Genomic DNA, 7,771 nt, shown 5'->3' with positions numbered 1-7,771 from the left:
CACTTCCGGGAGTGCCTCTGCATTTTAGGCTTCTATGGTGTTCGCCATTATTATTGCTTGAATAGACTCCTTCCGAGTCCCATGCTAACTGTAGGCAGGGGCCTCTCCATCCTTCACAGCCTCACTTCCCTACAGGGCTCATGCTCACAGCCACATCCTCAGGGGAACATTCCCCAACCCCCAGCCTATGACCGGCTCCTCTAACCTTCTTCCGCAAGGCTGGAATTAGGCTAGGATGAGTGAGGCACCATCTTATTTGCTTTGGGTGCAAAATTTAAGTGGATTCCCTCTGCAAAACTCTCAGTAATCAAGATAAATAATATTCTAATGCAATACTTTAAAATATCAAAACCAATGCAAAAAAATATTCCATGGTGAACAAAATGGCGAGTTTTAAATGCAGACGTGTTCCATGCTGAACCAAGCTGGTGCCTGAAGCCAGAGGGAAAACGTGTGTTCCTGGTTTTATTGGAAGCCAACTCTCCATCATGATTTCAGGATCCACTTCTTTGATTATCTTGTGTACATTGGAGAGGATTGCCGTGTTTTACAGCTTCTTGTGATCAAGTGGCAATCTTAAACTATTTTTTAATTAACAAGCTGAAGCAAAATTATAAAAAATTCTATGTTGGAATAAATAAAACATTTAAGCCTAAAATAATGTGAGTTTTAATATATCTACTTTTTCAATGACTTGAATGCTCTGGGGAAAGAATGACCATTAAAATATGCAGAAACAGGAGGCCGGCTCAGTGCTGTGGTGGTTAAGTTCACACACTCTGCTTTGGCTGCCCAGGATTCGCGGTTTCTGATCCAGGGCATGGACCTACACACCGCTCAGCAAGCCATGCTGTGGTGCTGGCCCACATACAAAATAGAGGAAGACTGGCACAGATGTTAGCTCAGGGACAATTTTCCTCAAGCAAAAAGAGGAAGATTGGCAATAAATGTTAGCTCAGGGCCAATCTTCCTCACCAAAAAAATAGCAGAAACAGGGGCTAGCCCCATGGTATAGTGGTTAAGTTCAGTGCACTCTGCTTTGGCAGCCTGGATTTGCAGATTTGGATCCCAGGAGCGGACCCACACCACTCATCAGCCATGCTGAGGCAGCGACCCCCATACAAAATAGAGGAAGATTGGCATTGATGTTAGTTCAGAACTAATCTTCCTCAAGCGAAAACAAGAGGCAATTTGGCAATAGAGGTTAGCTCAGGGTGAATCTTCCTCACTAAACAACAAAAAAAAAGCACACACGTGTATATAGAGGCACACATTTTGTTTTTGCCTTAGGCGTCAACATGGCTTGGCATGACACTGTTCTTTCTTTAAATTTTGGATATTTTGTTCACCATGGATGCTTTTGCATTAGTTTTGATTGAGAAAATTGTGTTAAAGTATCTATGTTTCTGCTTTTTTTTTGGTACCTCCTTAAATTTTGCACCCCAGGTGAGTGGCTCACTTGCCTCGCCCTCATCCTAGCCCTGTGCTTTGGTGGCACTACTCACAACGACAATGACATAGTTGCACCATTGCTTGTTGGATTATCCTGCACACATGCTCCCTGAGGCCAGGGACAAGGCCTGCTTTGCTCTCTACTCTGTTGCCTACACTGTCACTATGCTTGCCCCGCTCAGGTCTGCAAAAACATCTGCTGAACAAATGAATGAAGAGATTCCTAAAAGGGGCCCCTCTGGATCTGGTTTGTAGTTGCAGTTCATTTCTTCACATTGTTTAATTTAGTAAGCACTTATTGAAGTGGCTGTCGAGATGGTAAAGACAAGGCCTCTGCTCTCAGCGAGCTTGGCTGGTGGTGAAGACTGATCTAGAAACAGTTTACGTCCATAGGAGAAGTACTGGGAGAGAGAGGTCATGGTGGGGGAGCTGTGAGAGCACAGAAGAGGGGTACAAGCTCAAACTGGAGGTTCGGGGAAAGCTGGCTGAGAGACGACTTCTGAGTCAAGTTACGAAGGAGGAGTAGGGGATAGGCAGGTGAGCAAGGAGAAAATGGAATTTTGAACAGTGGGTGCAGCATGTGCAAAGGCCCACGGACGATAAACAGTATGCTATCTACATGTGGGAATTCAGAGCAGTTTGGTACTCTTGGAGCACAGAACCTAGCACTTGAGATAAGTTAGGACAACCTCGTAGACATGGGCTGGGCAGATTCCTGCAGTCCTCTACGCCAGTGCCTTCATTTCTCTGGGGTGGGTGACCAGTGTAACTGCTTTTCCAAAGGGGACAAGGCAGGATTCCACAGGTCGTTCTGGTGAATGCATGCCCGGCTGTTTTCTGAGATGGTTAGATGCATGGCCAGATGTTTGAGAGTTGCAGGGAGCTGTTTGTTATGTAGAACAGGAAATGCTGGAGCTGAAACTCAGTGCAAGCTTAGAGTGCTAAAAGTAGACGCACCACCCCCAACCCCAAACTCAACCACAGCCAATTCAGCATGTGTCCCCTCATCCCTCTGATATGGATCCAGGATTGTCACCTGCCACTAGGCTGTCATTCACACCAAGTAGGAGTTTAATAACATCGATTTCCCTCTTGAAGCAATCTCAGCCGGGCCCTGACACCAGAGAGAGTGCTGTTGCCAGCCTGAGGCACGCACTTCTGTTACAACTCTCTGATCCAAAGTCACAGTTGAAGCAATGGACACCACCCCTTTGCCAAACAATTGTCAGTCCCTGGCCACGGGCTCGAGAGCTTATCACAAGGGTCTGGTGGGGCTTCCTGTCATAACTTTGCACAAGGCGTGGCTTATCTTTCGGGAAGCTTTGGAGCTGTGAGTCGAGTTGCAGGCCCTTACCCGCGGCCCATTTCATCCTGAGATGAGTGTCATCGCTCACAGGGAGATGAAAAGTGCCCTGCCCTGGTTGTTAAGGTTTAGCATATCAGCTCCTTGAGCTTGTATCAAAAAGACATTTGTGGTGGCATTTGACCTCCAGGAGGAATCTGGGCCATCTGATGGCAATTATGGCACTTTTATCTGTATCTGTTGAGCATAAACTCCCCAGGGCAGCAGCTTCCCACCCATAATCTGGTTTCAGCCATCAGTGCTAGATAGAGGATATCTTGCCAGGGAGGCAAGATTTCTCCATAGAAGAATCCAGTTGGTCTGGGAGAAAGGAGTCCTTTCCATATTTACGCAATGTAACTCTCTTCCAAGTGTGGAGGCATCTGGCTCCTGTTCTTTTTAGCTGCACGATTTTGGGCAGCTACATAGTCACTCTAAGCCCCAGTTTCCTCCTGAGTCAAATGGGAATCACTTTGCCTATCATTCAGGATCAGCAGTGACAGTGCATGCAGAGAACACAACAGATGCTTGGTCCGGGTTTGCTGACTTCTGGACATGGTTCTTTCCTCTGTGCCCCAGTCTCTGATACTCTGGTCAAAACTGGAAAAGGAAGTGCAGCTACCACAGGGGAAGTTGGTAAGTGGTGCCCGGATTCTAACTGAAAAGATTGGGCTCCAAAGTTGGGTTCCTCTCATGACATTTTCTTTCCTTTTCAAGCATATCACACTTTCACATAGTCATTTATTTCACGTATATCATTCCACTGGTCAAATACTAATTTATTTTGTCTTCTGCAACTTTGGGGAAATAAGAGCAGGAGGATTTAGTCTCAGTTTGACCTCTGACTCACGGACTGTCTCCAGCCTTGGCCAAGGCCACCTGTGGAACTGAAATCTGCTAGCCAGAGCTCTTGACGGCTAGTGAATTGTCCGGCTCTCTCTCTCGAGGCAGGTATCCATCTCTTGTCTCTTGGCATTGACGATGTGGTGGTTCCTGCATCCTGCTCTGACCGCCTGGATGATGTTGGACAAATTCTCCCATGTCCTCATGGGAGAGCTTTGCATGGAGTATTTTTCAATGTCTCTTTCTGCTTTTATTGAGTTCTCTTCTCCTGTTTGTACGTTCTGCTTTCGCCAGCCATTGTTCACAGATAAAAGCTGAGTTGTGTCTCAGGTCTGCGTTTGATTCAGTCATCCAGATTTCTCCCCCACCCACTCATCCACTCAGGAGCTCACTTCTTTGCCTCCTTCAAGATGGTGACTTCTCAGAGTTAAGACTTTTTGTTGATAGGCAGATCTGGGCTCAAATGTTAGCTTTGCCTCTTACAAACTGTGTGACGTTGGGATAATTTATTTATGTCATCTTTCTGAACCTCAGTTTCTTCATCAGTAAAAGAAGAAAGCAGCCATAGACAACACAAAAACAAATGAGCTTAGCCACATTCTAATAACACTTTACTGATGGAGACTGAAATTCCAATTTCATATAATTTTTACATGTCACAAAATATTATTATTCTTCAATTTTTTCAACCATTTAAAAATGTAAAAAGCGTTCTAAGCTTGTGGGCTGTACCAAAACATATGGCAGGCCAGATCTGATGTGCGGGCTGTAGTTTGCTAACTGTTCTAGTCCATTCTAGACTAGGACAGTCTGTCCCTGTTTAGTCTTCCTCAGGCTCAGTCCCTGGGGCTAGACATAACGGAGCATATCTCTAAGGTGAGGGGACCCTTAGGTTGACTATTAAGCCTATGAAAGTTCATGCTTCTGAAAAAAAATTGCGTAGGCAGTGCATATACACATCACCGAGAATCACACCCACCCTATTCCTATCATTCACAACCCAAGAACATGAAAGTTACTTGGTTAGAAAAATCAAAAAGACCTGAGACTTATTTTAGTACTAAAATGTAACTTTTTATGAAATTTACATCATTGACAATATCTCCTTACTGTCCTGGGATATGTGACGGCAGGACACCGTGTATGCCTTTCCAGGGTGGGATGAGGAGAAAGAAGGGCTCAGGCCAAGACAGGGTGTCATGATCATGGCCTCTAGGAATTTTTCTTGGCTCTCAAATGTGGGGGGCAGGGGGGTTTGACAGGGACAATGAGCTCATGGCCCAGCTGGCAAAATCCAATTAAGCTCATTAACAGGGTGGCCTAGCCTTGGGTCAGCTCTGTGGCAGGACCTTGGAAGAGGAAGAAATGCCTTCCTGAGCCTGGGACATCTGGTTCTCCATTGGCAGCCAGAGTAGCTACATTTAGGGCATTTCCAGGTGGGGCAGGGCTGTCCCCTGGCCTGGAGTCTGTGCATGATTAGAACTAAAGTGACCAACTGACCCACTTTGCCCAGGACTGGGCTGAGGGGTTGGTTCCCTGAAAAAACTAGGAAGAGTCGGGCAAACTAGGATAAGTTGGTCACCCCATATCACTCCTTGGGAAGAAAATGAGGCCTGTGGTGACCTTGAGGATGTTAGTAATCCTTTACCTTGATCCTCGAGAATAGGCATCTGCAAACATTCTATAAAGGACCAGATAGCAAATGTTCAGACTTTGTGAGTCAGACGGTCTCTGTCACAACTACTCAGCTAAGCCACGGTAGCAGGGGGAAAGTAGCCATAGGCAATATGCAGATAAAATGTTACCAGATTTGGCCTGCAGGCTGGGCTTTGCCAACCCACCTTGCTATAGCCATACCTTGCTATAGAAGGTGTTTATTTTTTCTACCCTTCCCTCGATGCCACATGCATATGTACCTTCAGTAACTTTGTTCAGGAAGAAAGATACCCTAAAGGTCATGGAGGACTTGAACTTGGAGTTAGACAGACTCGCCTCAAAGAAGGTTTTATTTGAAAAAAATACTTTCACTATGTGAACAATGCACAATCATTGCACCTGCTAGCTGAGTGACCTTGAGCAAGTCGCTTGACATCTCTGAGCCTCTGTTTCCTCTCTATAAACTGGGAATAAGGGAGAATGATATTTGCCTGCCCAGACTGAAGGGAAGGGGATATAGATTCCACCTCTTGGTGAGAGACGTGTCAGAGAATAAGGGGCCACCTTTCATCCACGACAAGAATGGATCTGGAGGTGCGACAAGGACATCCAACACACGACTCCTTTGTACCCAGCTCTGAGCTGGTTGCTGGAGCCAGAAAACTCAACAAAATGACACACAGCTCTTTTCTTCATGAGATTTATGGTCTGGTAGACTATGTAGATAGATAAAAAGGCAATTACAATAAATAGGGTTAAATTCCAGATAGGGAGAAGGCAAGGCAGAGGGGACTTCAAATCCTTTTCTTATTGGAAGAAGTTTCTGTGAGGGGAATACATCTTTTCTACTGCCCTGAAGAGCTGAGAGGAGCAACTGTTTGGGGTCTATCCTATGTGGGTGCATGAGCTTGGGTGGGGTTGTTTGCTGCAGGGGTGTGGGCTCAGAATGTGCATGTGGACATGCGTTTGTCTCCTGATGGGTAATTGGTGGGTGTGTGGCTGTCTGATGACAGATGAAGGACGGCTTGATGTAACAAGAGAATTGTTTGCATCTGTGACTTGAAGAAACAAAGAACTTTAGGGCTTGGAAGAGTCTTAGAGGTGACTGGATCCAGTTCCTGGTCCTCTTCCCATGTTACAAGTGGTTACGTGGAGGACTGGTCCAAGCCCCTCGGTTGGTCCCCTGACTCCTCTCCCAAGTTTACTTGAACAACCAAGGTCAGCTAGATTCTGGGTGAACTCCGCAGTTGAGTTCAGACAGCGCTCACTGGCCCCGCCTGGTTTTGGGTTCACGGAGGAAGGCAAGGTGAGTGCTAGGAAGATAGCAGGGCATGTTCATGGCAATGAACCAGGCACAGGGCCAAACGCTGTTCTCAGTAACGGTTAGTTGAATTTGAACCCACGTTTTGTTTATGTTTCATCAAAAGCAAATTCGAAACCTACCTTTAAAAGTTTCAACATATTAAAATTCTTTCGTTTCCATTTCCATGAATAAAAACCCCAATTTAAGACCACATAAGCTAGGGACATGATTTCAGGGGAGATGCTGTTGTGTTCCAAGATGCCTGTAATGTTTTTAAGGTGTGAGTTGGTTTATGAAGATCTTGGAGGAGTTTCAGAAGGTAGGGAGGACCTTTGCCCATAATAAGTTTGTTGTGACAAGAGAGGCTGCAGGCTTTTGACTTGGGCCTTTGTCACGGTTCTGTACTCCCAACGACAAGGCACAACACTTAATGACGTCCTGGCCTCTTCATGCCCTTGACAGTGGTGTGGCATGTCCAGGACCCTCTCTGCCAATGTCAGTTTCTCTGCCCAGCGTGATGTCTGATTCAGTCCCGCAGTGTGGGAATCTCATCTTTCGGATGAGGTGGTGCCAAGTCTGAAACCCTAGGTACGTGCCTGGCAGAGGTTTGGTTTGTGTTTCCATCCAGGAGATGCCACCCCTCGGCTTGTCCTGAAGACAACAAAGTCCAAAAGATTATTAAGCTGCTTTGACAAGGCTTTATTTGAAAAAAAATACTTTCACTATGTGAGCAATGCACAATCATTGCAGGAAAATGAAAACAAAACATACAGATAATCTAACAGCAGATAAAAATCACATTATTCAAAGACAATTACTTCTAAGGTTTTAGGATGTATTCTTCCAGACTTTTTCCTATATGTGGTGTGAGTATATTTTTTTAATGAAACTAGGATGGTGCAGTAAAACTCTGTGAAACTGAGCAAGCGGCTTTGCCCTTCCTGAACTTCAGGTTTTTTTCAGCAAGATAGGAGTGATGATACCCAGGGCATTGTTATCCCTCTCAGAACCTTGCCGCCACACTGTCGGGGTGGCCAAGGAACATGGAGATATAAATGCTCCATGGACCATCCAGCTGAGCTGCGTCTTTGAGCCATCCGAGCCCAGGCACCAGCCACATGAGTGAAAAGGCCCCCAAAATGACTCCAGTCCCCGGCTATGTGAGTCACCCTTAG

Source organism: Equus caballus, chromosome 9, assembly GCF_041296265.1.
Source record: "Equus caballus isolate H_3958 breed thoroughbred chromosome 9, TB-T2T, whole genome shotgun sequence".
NCBI classification, from domain to species: Eukaryota; Metazoa; Chordata; class Mammalia; order Perissodactyla; family Equidae; genus Equus; species Equus caballus.
This window is presented reverse-complemented; position numbering follows the sequence as displayed.